At 35.6% G+C, this 15044-nt stretch overlaps 6 pseudogenes; all 6 read left to right on the forward strand.

The window, feature by feature from the left end:
* Positions 1 to 119: 119 nt before the first annotated feature.
* LOC145649031 (5S ribosomal RNA) lies at positions 120 to 238 on the forward strand (annotated as a pseudogene).
* Positions 239 to 2660: 2422 nt separating this feature from the next.
* LOC145647549 (5S ribosomal RNA) lies at positions 2661 to 2779 on the forward strand (annotated as a pseudogene).
* Positions 2780 to 6079: 3300 nt separating this feature from the next.
* LOC145649385 (5S ribosomal RNA) lies at positions 6080 to 6198 on the forward strand (annotated as a pseudogene).
* A 1544-nt stretch (positions 6199 to 7742) lies between these two features.
* LOC145647551 (5S ribosomal RNA) lies at positions 7743 to 7861 on the forward strand (annotated as a pseudogene).
* Positions 7862 to 9405: 1544 nt separating this feature from the next.
* On the forward strand, positions 9406 to 9524 carry LOC145647552 (5S ribosomal RNA; annotated as a pseudogene).
* Positions 9525 to 13263: 3739 nt separating this feature from the next.
* On the forward strand, positions 13264 to 13382 carry LOC145647553 (5S ribosomal RNA; annotated as a pseudogene).
* The last annotated feature ends 1662 nt before the right edge of the window (positions 13383 to 15044 follow it).

Here is a 15044-nt window from a genome sequence, read left to right on the forward strand (position 1 = left end):
TTTAATTACATTCAAGATAACATTCTAGAATGTCAAGTGCAGGGATTAATAAAAAAAAATTGTCAGATTGGTCTTTGATCATATTTGCTATGATTAGGCAATTTGAGTAAGTGTTTAAGGCTTACGGCCACACCAGCTTGAGAACGCCCAATCTCATCTGACCTTAGAAGCTAAGCAAGTTTGGGCCTGAATAGTACTGAGGTGGGACCCTACCTAGGAATACCAGGTGCTGTAAGCTTTTCTTGCATCACTTTAATTTACTTTCAAGCTGACATGCTCAAATGTGAAGTGCAGTGATTAATAAAAAAAACTATCTGTTAGCACCTGGGAATAGCAGATGCTGTAAGTTTTTTTTGCATCACTTTCATTTACTCTCCAACTCACATGCCTGAATGTGAAGTGCAGTGATTCATCAAAAAACTATATGTTAGCACCTTGGACTACGAGATGCTGTAAGCTTCTCTTGCATCACTTTAATTTACTTTCAAGATGACATGCTAGGATGTGAAGTGCAGTGATTAATTAAAAAAACTATTTGTTAGCACCTGGGAATAGCAAATGCTGTAAGTTTTTGTTGCATCACTTTACTTTAATCTGCAACTGACAAGCTTGTATGTGAAGTGTACAGATTAAATAGAAATATTTTAGTACCAGGGAATAGCAGGTGCTGTAAGATTGTATTGCATCCCTTTAATTTATGTTCAAGCTATCATGTTCAAATTTGAAGTGCAGTGAATAATTAACTCAAACTATCTGTTAGCACCTGGGAATAGCAGATGCTGTAAGTTTTTTTTGCATCACTTTCATTTACTCTCCAACTCACATGCCTGAATGTGAAGTGCAGTGATTCATCAAAAAACTATATGTTAGCACATTGGACTACGAGATGCTGTAAGCTTCTCTTGCATCACTTTAATTTACTTTCAAGATGACATGCTAGGATGTGAAGTGCAGTGATTAATTAAAAAAACTATCTGTTAGCACCTGGGAATAGCAAATGCTGTAAGTTTTTGTTGCATCACTTTACTTTAATCTGCAACTGACAAGCTTGTATGTGAAGTGTACAGATTAAATAGAAATATTTTAGTACCAGGGAATAGCAGGTGCTGTAAGATTGTATTGCATCCCTTTAATTTATGTTCAAGCTATCATGTTCAAATTTGAAGTGCAGTGAATAATTAAATCAAACTATCTGTTAGCACCTGGGAATAGCAGATGCTGTAAGTTTTTTTTGCATCACTTTCATTTACTCTCCAACTCACATGCCTGAATGTGAAGTGCAGTGATTCATCAAAAAACTATATGTTAGCACATTGGACTACGAGATGCTGTAAGCTTCTCTTGCATCACTTTAATTTACTTTCAAGATGACATGCTAGGATGTGAAGTGCAGTGATTAATTAAAAAAACTATCTGTTAGCACCTGGGAATAGCAAATGCTGTAAGTTTTTGTTGCATCACTTTACTTTAATCTGCAACTGACAAGCTTGTATGTGAAGTGTACAGATTAAATAGAAATATTTTAGTACCAGGGAATAGCAGGTGCTGTAAGATTGTATTGCATCCCTTTAATTTATGTTCAAGCTATCATGTTCAAATTTGAAGTGCAGTGAATAATTAACTCAAACTATCTGTTAGCACCTGGGAATAGCAGATGCTGTAAGTTTTTTTTGCATCACTTTCATTTACTCTCCAACTCACATGCCTGAATGTGAAGTGCAGTGATTCATCAAAAAACTATATGTTAGCACCTTGGACTACGAGATGCTGTAAGCTTCTCTTGCATCACTTTAATTTACTGTCAAGATGACATGCTAGGATGTGAAATGCAGTGATTAATTAAAAAAACTATCTGTTAGCACCTGGGAATAGCAGATGCTGTAAGTTTTTGTTGCATCACTTTACTTTAATCTGCAACTGACAAGCTTGTATGTGAAGTGTACAGATTAAATAGAAATATTTTAGTACCAGGGAATAGCAGGTGCTGTAAGATTGTATTGCATCCCTTTAATTTATGTTCAAGCTATCATGTTCAAATTTGAAGTGCAGTGAATAATTAACTCAAACTATCTGTTAGCACCTGGGAATAGCAGATGCTGTAAGTTTTTTTTGCATCACTTTCATTTACTCTCCAACTCACATGCCTGAATGTGAAGTGCAGTGATTCATCAAAAAACTATATGTTAGCACATTGGACTACGAGATGCTGTAAGCTTCTCTTGCATCACTTTAATTAACTGTCAAGATGACATGCTAGGATGTGAAATGCAGTGATTAATTAAAAAAACTATCTGTTAGCACCTGGGAATAGCAGATGCTGTAAGTTTTTGTTGCATCACTTTACTTTAATCTGCAACTGACAAGCTTGTATGTGAAGTGTACAGATTAAATAGAAATATTTTAGTACCAGGGAATAGCAGGTGCTGTAAGATTGTTTGCATCCCTTTAATTTATGTTCAAGCTATCATGTTCAAATTTGAAGTGCAGTGAATAATTAGTGCCTCCGTATACCAGCTCCGTATTGTAAGCTTTTATTGCATCATTTAATTACATTCAAGATAACATTCTAGAATGTCAAGTGCAGGGATTAATAAAAAAAATTGTCAGATTGGTCTTTGATCATATTTGCTATGAATAGGCAATTTGAGTAAGTGTTTAAGGCTTACGGCCACACCATCTTGAGAACGCCCAATCTCATCTGACCTTGGAAGCTAAGCAAGTTTGGGCCTGAATAGTACTGAGGTGGGACCCTACCTAGGAATACCAGGTGCTGTAAGCTTTTCTTGCATCACTTTAATTTACTTTCAAGCTGACATGCTCAAATGTGAAGTGCAGTGATTAATAAAAAAAACTATCTGTTAGCACCTGGGAATAGCAGATGCTGTAAGTTTTTTTTGCATCACTTTCATTTACTCTCCAACTCACATGCCTGAATGTGAAGTGCAGTGATTCATCAAAAAACTATATGTTAGCACCTTGGACTACGAGATGCTGTAAGCTTCTCTTGCATCACTTTAATTTACTTTCAAGATGACATGCTAGGATGTGAAGTGCAGTGATTAATTAAAAAAACTATTTGTTAGCACCTGGGAATAGCAGATGCTGTAAGTTTTTGTTGCATCACTTTACTTTAATCTGCAACTGACAAGCTTGTATGTGAAGTGTACAGATTAAATAGAAATATTTTAGTACCAGGGAATAGCAGGTGCTGTAAGATTGTATTGCATCCCTTTAATTTATGTTCAAGCTATCATGTTCAAATTTGAAGTGCAGTGAATAATTAACTCAAACTATCTGTTAGCACCTGGGAATAGCAGATGCTGTAAGTTTTTTTTGCATCACTTTCATTTACTCTCCAACTCACATGCCTGAATGTGAAGTGCAGTGATTCCTCAAAAATCTATCTGTTAGCACCTTGGACTACGAGATGCTGTAAGCTTCTCTTGCATCACTTTAATTTACTTTCAAGATGACATGCTAGGATGTGAAGTGCAGTGATTAATTAAAAAAACTATTTGTTAGCACCTGGGAATAGCAAATGCTGTAAGTTTTTGTTGCATCACTTTACTTTAATCTGCAACTGACAAGCTTGTATGTGAAGTGTACAGATTAAATAGAAATATTTTAGTACCAGGGAATAGCAGGTGCTGTAAGATTGTATTGCATCCCTTTAATTTATGTTCAAGCTATCATGTTCAAATTTGAAGTGCAGTGAATAATTAACTCAAACTATCTGTTAGCACCTGGGAATAGCAGATGCTGTAAGTTTTTTTTGCATCACTTTCATTTACTCTCCAACTCACATGCCTGAATGTGAAGTGCAGTGATTCATCAAAAAACTATATGTTAGCACCTTGGACTACGAGATGCTGTAAGCTTCTCTTGCATCACTTTAATTTACTGTCAAGATGACATGCTAGGATGTGAAATGCAGTGATTAATTAAAAAAACTATCTGTTAGCACCTGGGAATAGCAGATGCTGTAAGTTTTTGTTGCATCACTTTACTTTAATCTGCAACTGACAAGCTTGTATGTGAAGTGTACAGATTAAATAGAAATATTTTAGTACCAGGGAATAGCAGGTGCTGTAAGATTGTATTGCATCCCTTTAATTTATGTTCAAGCTATCATGTTCAAATTTGAAGTGCAGTGAATAATTAACTCAAACTATCTGTTAGCACCTGGGAATAGCAGATGCTGTAAGTTTTTTTTGCATCACTTTCATTTACTCTCCAACTCACATGCCTGAATGTGAAGTGCAGTGATTCATCAAAAAACTATATGTTAGCACATTGGACTACGAGATGCTGTAAGCTTCTCTTGCATCACTTTAATTTACTTTCAAGATGACATGCTAGGATGTGAAGTGCAGTGATTAATTAAAAAAACTATCTGTTAGCACCTGGGAATAGCAAATGCTGTAAGTTTTTGTTGCATCACTTTACTTTAATCTGCAACTGACAAGCTTGTATGTGAAGTGTACAGATTAAATAGAAATATTTTAGTACCAGGGAATAGCAGGTGCTGTAAGATTGTATTGCATCCCTTTAATTTATGTTCAAGCTATCATGTTCAAATTTGAAGTGCAGTGAATAATTAACTCAAACTATCTGTTAGCACCTGGGAATAGCAGATGCTGTAAGTTTTTTTTGCATCACTTTCATTTACTCTCCAACTCACATGCCTGAATGTGAAGTGCAGTGATTCATCAAAAAACTATATGTTAGCACATTGGACTACGAGATGCTGTAAGCTTCTCTTGCATCACTTTAATTTACTTTCAAGATGACATGCTAGGATGTGAAGTGCAGTGATTAATTAAAAAAACTATCTGTTAGCACCTGGGAATAGCAAATGCTGTAAGTTTTTGTTGCATCACTTTACTTTAATCTGCAACTGACAAGCTTGTATGTGAAGTGTACAGATTAAATAGAAATATTTTAGTACCAGGGAATAGCAGGTGCTGTAAGATTGTATTGCATCCCTTTAATTTATGTTCAAGCTATCATGTTCAAATTTGAAGTGCAGTGAATAATTAACTCAAACTATCTGTTAGCACCTGGGAATAGCAGATGCTGTAAGTTTTTTTTGCATCACTTTCATTTACTCTCCAACTCACATGCCTGAATGTGAAGTGCAGTGATTCATCAAAAAACTATATGTTAGCACCTTGGACTACGAGATGCTGTAAGCTTCTCTTGCATCACTTTAATTTACTGTCAAGATGACATGCTAGGATGTGAAATGCAGTGATTAATTAAAAAAACTATCTGTTAGCACCTGGGAATAGCAGATGCTGTAAGTTTTTGTTGCATCACTTTACTTTAATCTGCAACTGACAAGCTTGTATGTGAAGTGTACAGATTAAATAGAAATATTTTAGTACCAGGGAATAGCAGGTGCTGTAAGATTGTATTGCATCCCTTTAATTTATGTTCAAGCTATCATGTTCAAATTTGAAGTGCAGTGAATAATTAACTCAAACTATCTGTTAGCACCTGGGAATAGCAGATGCTGTAAGTTTTTTTTGCATCACTTTCATTTACTCTCCAACTCACATGCCTGAATGTGAAGTGCAGTGATTCATCAAAAAACTATATGTTAGCACATTGGACTACGAGATGCTGTAAGCTTCTCTTGCATCACTTTAATTAACTGTCAAGATGACATGCTAGGATGTGAAATGCAGTGATTAATTAAAAAAACTATCTGTTAGCACCTGGGAATAGCAGATGCTGTAAGTTTTTGTTGCATCACTTTACTTTAATCTGCAACTGACAAGCTTGTATGTGAAGTGTACAGATTAAATAGAAATATTTTAGTACCAGGGAATAGCAGGTGCTGTAAGATTGTTTGCATCCCTTTAATTTATGTTCAAGCTATCATGTTCAAATTTGAAGTGCAGTGAATAATTAGTGCCTCCGTATACCAGCTCCGTATTGTAAGCTTTTATTGCATCATTTAATTACATTCAAGATAACATTCTAGAATGTCAAGTGCAGGGATTAATAAAAAAAATTGTCAGATTGGTCTTTGATCATATTTGCTATGATTAGGCAATTTGAGTAAGTGTTTAAGGCTTACGGCCACACCATCTTGAGAACGCCCAATCTCCTCTGACCTTGGAAGCTAAGCAAGTTTGGGCCTGAATAGTACTGAGGTGGGACCCTACCTAGGAATACCAGGTGCTGTAAGCTTTTCTTGCATCACTTTAATTTACTTTCAAGCTGACATGCTCAAATGTGAAGTGCAGTGATTAATAAAAAAAACTATCTGTTAGCACCTGGGAATAGCAGATGCTGTAAGTTTTTTTTGCATCACTTTCATTTACTCTCCAACTCACATGCCTGAATGTGAAGTGCAGTGATTCCTCAAAAATCTATCTGTTAGCACCTTGGACTACGAGATGCTGTAAGCTTCTCTTGCATCACTTTAATTTACTTTCAAGATGACATGCTAGGATGTGAAGTGCAGTGATTAATTAAAAAAACTATCTGTTAGCACCTGGGAATAGCAAATGCTGTAAGTTTTTGTTGCATCACTTTACTTTAATCTGCAACTGACAAGCTTGTATGTGAAGTGTACAGATTAAATAGAAATATTTTAGTACCAGGGAATAGCAGGTGCTGTAAGATTGTATTGCATCCCTTTAATTTATGTTCAAGCTATCATGTTCAAATTTGAAGTGCAGTGAATAATTAACTCAAATTATCTGTTAGCACCTGGGAATAGCAGATGCTGTAAGTTTTTTTTGCATCACTTTCATTTACTCTCCAACTCACATGCCTGAATGTGAAGTGCAGTGATTCATCAAAAAACTATATGTTAGCACCTTGGACTACGAGATGCTGTAAGCTTCTCTTGCATCACTTTAATTTACTGTCAAGATGACATGCTAGGATGTGAAATGCAGTGATTAATTAAAAAAACTATCTGTTAGCACCTGGGAATAGCAGATGCTGTAAATTTTTGTTGCATCACTTTACTTTAATCTGCAACTGACAAGCTTGTATGTGAAGTGTACAGATTAAATAGAAATATTTTAGTACCAGGGAATAGCAGGTGCTGTAAGATTGTATTGCATCCCTTTAATTTATGTTCAAGCTATCATGTTCAAATTTGAAGTGCAGTGAATAATTAACTCAAACTATCTGTTAGCACCTGGGAATAGCAGATGCTGTAAGTTTTTTTTGCATCACTTTCATTTACTCTCCAACTCACATGCCTGAATGTGAAGTGCAGTGATTCATCAAAAAACTATATGTTAGCACATTGGACTACTAGATGCTGTAAGCTTCTCTTGCATCACTTTAATTAACTATCAAGATGACATGCTAGGATGTGAAATGCAGTGATTAATTTAAAAAACTATCTGTTAGCACCTGGGAATAGCAGATGCTGTAAGTTTTTGTTGCATCACTTTACTTTAATCTGCAACTGACAAGCTTGTATGTGAAGTGTACAGATTAAATAGAAATATTTTAGTACCAGGGAATAGCAGGTGCTGTAAGATTGTTTGCATCCCTTTAATTTATGTTCAAGCTATCATGTTCAAATTTGAAGTGCAGTGAATAATTAGTGCCTCCGTATACCAGCTCCGTATTGTAAGCTTTTATTGCATCATTTAATTACATTCAAGATAACATTCTAGAATGTCAAGTGCAGGGATTAATAAAAAAAATTGTCAGATTGGTCTTTGATCATATTTGCTATGATTAGGCAATTTGAGTAAGTGTTTAAGGCTTACGGCCACACCATCTTGAGAACGCCCAATCTCATCTGACCTTGGAAGCTAAGCAAGTTTGGGCCTGAATAGTACTGAGGTGGGACCCTACCTAGGAATACCAGGTGCTGTAAGCTTTTCTTGCATCACTTTAATTTACTTTCAAGCTGACATGCTCAAATGTGAAGTGCAGTGATTAATAAAAAAAACTATCTGTTAGCACCTGGGAATAGCAGATGCTGTAAGTTTTTTTTGCATCACTTTCATTTACTCTCCAACTCACATGCCTGAATGTGAAGTGCAGTGATTCCTCAAAAATCTATCTGTTAGCACCTTGGACTACGAGATGCTGTAAGCTTCTCTTGCATCACTTTAATTTACTTTCAAGATGACATGCTAGGATGTGAAGTGCAGTGATTAATTAAAAAAACTATCTGTTAGCACCTGGGTATAGCAAATGCTGTAAGTTTTTGTTGCATCACTTTACTTTAATCTGCAACTGACAAGCTTGTATGTGAAGTGTACAGATTAAATAGAAATATTTTAGTACCAGGGAATAGCAGGTGCTGTAAGATTGTATTGCATCCCTTTAATTTATGTTCAAGCTATCATGTTCAAATTTGAAGTGCAGTGAATAATTAACTCAAACTATCTGTTAGCACCTGGGAATAGCAGATGCTGTAAGTTTTTTTTGCATCACTTTCATTTACTCTCCAACTCACATGCCTGAATGTGAAGTGCAGTGATTCATCAAAAAACTATATGTTAGCACCTTGGACTACGAGATGCTGTAAGCTTCTCTTGCATCACTTTAATTTACTGTCAAGATGACATGCTAGGATGTGAAATGCAGTGATTAATTAAAAAAACTATCTGTTAGCACCTGGGAATAGCAGATGCTGTAAGTTTTTGTTGCATCACTTTACTTTAATCTGCAACTGACAAGCTTGTATGTGAAGTGTACAGATTAAATAGAAATATTTTAGTACCAGGGAATAGCAGGTGCTGTAAGATTGTATTGCATCCCTTTAATTTATGTTCAAGCTATCATGTTCAAATTTGAAGTGCAGTGAATAATTAACTCAAACTATCTGTTAGCACCTGGGAATAGCAGATGCTGTAAGTTTTTTTTGCATCACTTTCATTTACTCTCCAACTCACATGCCTGAATGTGAAGTGCAGTGATTCATCAAAAAACTATATGTTAGCACATTGGACTACGAGATGCTGTAAGCTTCTCTTGCATCACTTTAATTAACTGTCAAGATGACATGCTAGGATGTGAAATGCAGTGATTAATTAAAAAAACTATCTGTTAGCACCTGGGAATAGCAGATGCTGTAAGTTTTTGTTGCATCACTTTACTTTAATCTGCAACTGACAAGCTTGTATGTGAAGTGTACAGATTAAATAGAAATATTTTAGTACCAGGGAATAGCAGGTGCTGTAAGATTGTTTGCATCCCTTTAATTTATGTTCAAGCTATCATGTTCAAATTTGAAGTGCAGTGAATAATTAGTGCCTCCGTATACCAGCTCCGTATTGTAAGCTTTTATTGCATCATTTAATTACATTCAAGATAACATTCTAGAATGTCAAGTGCAGGGATTAATAAAAAAAATTGTCAGATTGGTCTTTGATCATATTTGCTATGATTAGGCAATTTGAGTAAGTGTTTAAGGCTTACGGCCACACCATCTTGAGAACGCCCAATCTCATCTGACCTTGGAAGCTAAGCAAGTTTGGGCCTGAATAGTACTGAGGTGGGACCCTACCTAGGAATACCAGGTGCTGTAAGCTTTTCTTGCATCACTTTAATTTACTTTCAAGCTGACATGCTCAAATGTGAAGTGCAGTGATTAATAAAAAAAACTATCTGTTAGCACCTGGGAATAGCAGATGCTGTAAGTTTTTTTTGCATCACTTTCATTTACTCTCCAACTCACATGCCTGAATGTGAAGTGCAGTGATTCCTCAAAAATCTATCTGTTAGCACCTTGGACTACGAGATGCTGTAAGCTTCTCTTGCATCACTTTAATTTACTTTCAAGATGACATGCTAGGATGTGAAGTGCAGTGATTAATTAAAAAAACTATCTGTTAGCACCTGGGTATAGCAAATGCTGTAAGTTTTTGTTGCATCACTTTACTTTAATCTGCAACTGACAAGCTTGTATGTGAAGTGTACAGATTAAATAGAAATATTTTAGTACCAGGGAATAGCAGGTGCTGTAAGATTGTATTGCATCCCTTTAATTTATGTTCAAGCTATCATGTTCAAATTTGAAGTGCAGTGAATAATTAACTCAAACTATCTGTTAGCACCTGGGAATAGCAGATGCTGTAAGTTTTTTTTGCATCACTTTCATTTACTCTCCAACTCACATGCCTGAATGTGAAGTGCAGTGATTCATCAAAAAACTATATGTTAGCACCTTGGACTACGAGATGCTGTAAGCTTCTCTTGCATCACTTTAATTTACTGTCAAGATGACATGCTAAGATGTGAAATGCAGTGATTAATTAAAAAAACTATCTGTTAGCACCTGGGAATAGCAGATGCTGTAAGTTTTTGTTGCATCACTTTACTTTAATCTGCAACTGACAAGCTTGTATGTGAAGTGTACAGATTAAATAGAAATATTTTAGTACCAGGGAATAGCAGGTGCTGTAAGATTGTATTGCATCCCTTTAATTTATGTTCAAGCTATCATGTTCAAATTTGAAGTGCAGTGAATAATTAACTCAAACTATCTGTTAGCACCTGGGAATAGCAGATGCTGTAAGTTTTTTTTGCATCACTTTCATTTACTCTCCAACTCACATGCCTGAACGTGAAGTGCAGTGATTCCTCAAAAATCTATCTGTTAGCACCTTGGACTATGAGATGCTGTAAGCTTCTCTTGCATCACTTTAATTTACTGTCAAGATGACATGCTACGATGTGAAATGCAGTGATTAATTAAAAAAAATATCTGTTAGCACCTGGGAATAGCAGATGCTGTAAGTTTTTGTTGCATCACTTTACTTTAATCTGCAACTGACAAGCTTGTATGTGAAGTGTACAGATTAAATAGAAATCTTTTAGTACCAGGGAATAGCAGGTGCTGTAAGATTGTATTGCATCCCTTTAATTTATGTTCAAGCTATCATGTTCAAATTTGAAGTGCAGTGAATAATTAACTCAAACTATCTGTTAGCACCTGGGAATAGCAGATGCTGTAAGTTTTTTTTGCATCACTTTCATTTACTCTCCAACTCACATGCCTGAATGTGAAGTGCAGTGATTCATCAAAAAACTATATGTTAGCACCTTGGACTACGAGATGCTGTAAGCTTCTCTTGCATCACTTTAATTTACTGTCAAGATGACATGCTAGGATGTGAAATGCAGTGATTAATTAAAAAAACTATCTGTTAGCACCTGGGAATAGCAGATGCTGTAAGTTTTTGTTGCATCACTTTACTTTAATCTGCAACTGACAAGCTTGTATGTGAAGTGTACAGATTAAATAGAAATATTTTAGTACCAGGGAATAGCAGGTGCTGTAAGATTGTATTGCATCCCTTTAATTTATGTTCAAGCTATCATGTTCAAATTTGAAGTGCAGTGAATAATTAACTCAAACTATCTGTTAGCACCTGGGAATAGCAGATGCTGTAAGTTTTTTTTGCATCACTTTCATTTACTCTCCAACTCACATGCCTGAATGTGAAGTGCAGTGATTCATCAAAAAACTATATGTTAGCACATTGGACTACGAGATGCTGTAAGCTTCTCTTGCATCACTTTAATTTACTTTCAAGATGACATGCTAGGATGTGAAGTGCAGTGATTAATTAAAAAAACTATCTGTTAGCACCTGGGAATAGCAAATGCTGTAAATTTTTGTTGCATCACTTTACTTTAATCTGCAACTGACAAGCTTGTATGTGAAGTGTACAGATTAAATAGAAATATTTTAGTACCAGGGAATAGCAGGTGCTGTAAGATTGTATTGCATCCCTTTAATTTATGTTCAAGCTATCATGTTCAAATTTGAAGTGCAGTGAATAATTAACTCAAACTATCTGTTAGCACCTGGGAATAGCAGATGCTGTAAGTTTTTTTTGCATCACTTTCATTTACTCTCCAACTCACATGCCTGAATGTGAAGTGCAGTGATTCATCAAAAAACTATATGTCAGCACCTTGGACTACGAGATGCTGTAAGCTTCTCTTGCATCACTTTAATTTACTGTCAAGATGACATGCTAGGATGTGAAATGCAGTGATTAATTAAAAAAACTATCTGTTAGCACCTGGGAATAGCAGATGCTGTAAGTTTTTGTTACATCACTTTACTTTAATCTGCAACTGACAAGCTTGTATGTGAAGTGTACAGATTAAATAGAAATATTTTAGTACCAGGGAATAGCAGGTGCTGTAAGATTGTATTGCATCCCTTTAATTTATGTTCAAGCTATCATGTTCAAATTTGAAGTGCAGTGAATAATTAACTCAAACTATCTGTTAGCACCTGGGAATAGCAGATGCTGTAAGTTTTTTTTGCATCACTTTCATTTACTCTCCAACTCACATGCCTGAATGTGAAGTGCAGTGATTCATCAAAAAACTATATGTTAGCACCTTGGACTACGAGATGCTGTAAGCTTCTCTTGCATCACTTTAATTTACTGTCAAGATGACATGCTAGGATGTGAAATGCAGTGATTAATTAAAAAAACTATCTGTTAGCACCTGGGAATAGCAGATGCTGTAAGTTTTTGTTGCATCACTTTACTTTAATCTGCAACTGACAAGCTTGTATGTGAAGTGTACAGATTAAATAGAAATATTTTAGTACCAGGGAATAGCAGGTGCTGTAAGATTGTATTGCATCCCTTTAATTTATGTTCAAGCTATCATGTTCAAATTTGAAGTGCAGTGAATAATTAACTCAAACTATCTGTTAGCACCTGGGAATAGCAGATGCTGTAAGTTTTTTTTGCATCACTTTCATTTACTCTCCAACTCACATGCCTGAATGTGAAGTGCAGTGATTCATCAAAAAACTATATGTTAGCACATTGGACTACGAGATGCTGTAAACTTCTCTTGCATCACTTTAATTAACTGTCAAGATGACATGCTAGGATGTGAAATGCAGTGATTAATTAAAAAAACTATCTGTTAGCACCTGGGAATAGCAGATGCTGTAAGTTTTTGTTGCATCACTTTACTTTAATCTGCAACTGACAAGCTTGTATGTGAAGTGTACAGATTAAATAGAAATATTTTAGTACCAGGGAATAGCAGGTGCTGTAAGATTGTTTGCATCCCTTTAATTTATGTTCAAGCTATCATGTTCAAATTTGAAGTGCAGTGAATAATTAGTGCCTCCGTATACCAGCTCCGTATTGTAAGCTTTTATTGCATCATTTAATTACATTCAAGATAACATTCTAGAATGTCAAGTGCAGGGATTAATAAAAAAAATGGTCAGATTGGTCTTTGATCATATTTGCTATGATTAGGCAATTTGAGTAAGTGTTTAAGGCTTACGGCCACACCATCTTGAGAACGCCCAATCTCATCTGACCTTGGAAGCTAAGCAAGTTTGGGCCTGAATAGTACTGAGGTGGGACCCTACCTAGGAATACCAGGTGCTGTAAGCTTTTCTTGCATCACTTTAATTTACTTTCAAGCTGACATGCTCAAATGTGAAGTGCAGTGATTAATAAAAAAAACTATCTGTTAGCACCTGGGAATAGCAGATGCTGTAAGTTTTTTTTGCATCACTTTCATTTACTCTCCAACTCACATGCCTGAATGTGAAGTGCAGTGATTCCTCAAAAATCTATCTGTTAGCACCTTGGACTACGAGATGCTGTAAGCTTCTCTTGCATCACTTTAATTTACTTTCAAGATGACATGCTAGGATGTGAAGTGCAGAAATTAATTAAAAAAACTATCTGTTAGCACCTGGGTATAGCAAATGCTGTAAGTTTTTGTTGCATCACTTTACTTTAATCTGCAACTGACAAGCTTGTATGTGAAGTGTACAGATTAAATAGAAATATTTTAGTACCAGGGAATAGCAGGTGCTGTAAGATTGTATTGCATCCCTTTAATTTATGTTCAAGCTATCATGTTCAAATTTGAAGTGCAGTGAATAATTAACTCAAACTATCTGTTAGCACCTGGGAATAGCAGATGCTGTAAGTTTTTTTTGCATCACTTTCATTTACTCTCCAACTCACATGCCTGAATGTGAAGTGCAGTGATTCATCAAAAAACTATATGTTAGCACCTTGGACTACGAGATGCTGTAAGCTTCTCTTGCATCACTTTAATTTACTGTCAAGATGACATGCTAGGATGTGAAATGCAGTGATTAATTAAAAAAACTATCTGTTAGCACCTGGGAATAGCAGATGCTGTAAGTTTTTGTTGCATCACTTTACTTTAATCTGCAACTGACAAGCTTGTATGTGAAGTGTACAGATTAAATAGAAATATTTTAGTACCAGGGAATAGCAGGTGCTGTAAGATTGTATTGCATCCCTTTAATTTATGTTCAAGCTATCATGTTCAAATTTGAAGTGCAGTGAATAATTAACTCAAACTATCTGTTAGCACCTGGGAATAGCAGATGCTGTAAGTTTTTTTTGCATCACTTTCATTTACTCTCCAACTCACATGCCTGAATGTGAAGTGCAGTGATTCCTCAAAAATCTATCTGTTAGCACCTTGGACTATGAGATGCTGTAAGCTTCTCTTGCATCACTTTAATTTACTGTCAAGATGACATGCTACGATGTGAAATGCAGTGATTAATTAAAAAAAATATCTGTTAGCACCTGGGAATAGCAGATGCTGTAAGTTTTTGTTGCATCACTTTACTTTAATCTGCAACTGACAAGCTTGTATGTGAAGTGTACAGATTAAATAGAAATATTTTAGTACCAGGGAATAGCAGGTGCTGTAAGATTGTATTGCATCCCTTTAATTTATGTTCAAGCTATCATGTTCAAATTTGAAGTGCAGTGAATAATTAACTCAAACTATCTGTTAGCACCTGGGAATAGCAGATGCTGTAAGTTTTTTTTGCATCACTTTCATTTACTCTCCAACTCACATGCCTGAATGTGAAGTGCAGTGATTCCTCAAAAATCTATCTGTTAGCACCTTGGACTACGAGATGCTGTAAGCTTCTCTTGCATCACTTTAATTTGCTTTCAAGATGACATGCTAGGATGTGAAGTGCAGTGATTAATTAAAAAAACTATCTGTTAGCACCTGGGAATACCAAATGCTGTAAGTTTTTGTTGCATCAC

This window comes from Electrophorus electricus, chromosome 13 (assembly GCF_041902795.1).
Source record: "Electrophorus electricus isolate QZ-2024a chromosome 13, ASM4190279v1, whole genome shotgun sequence".
Taxonomy (NCBI): domain Eukaryota; kingdom Metazoa; phylum Chordata; class Actinopteri; order Gymnotiformes; family Gymnotidae; genus Electrophorus; species Electrophorus electricus.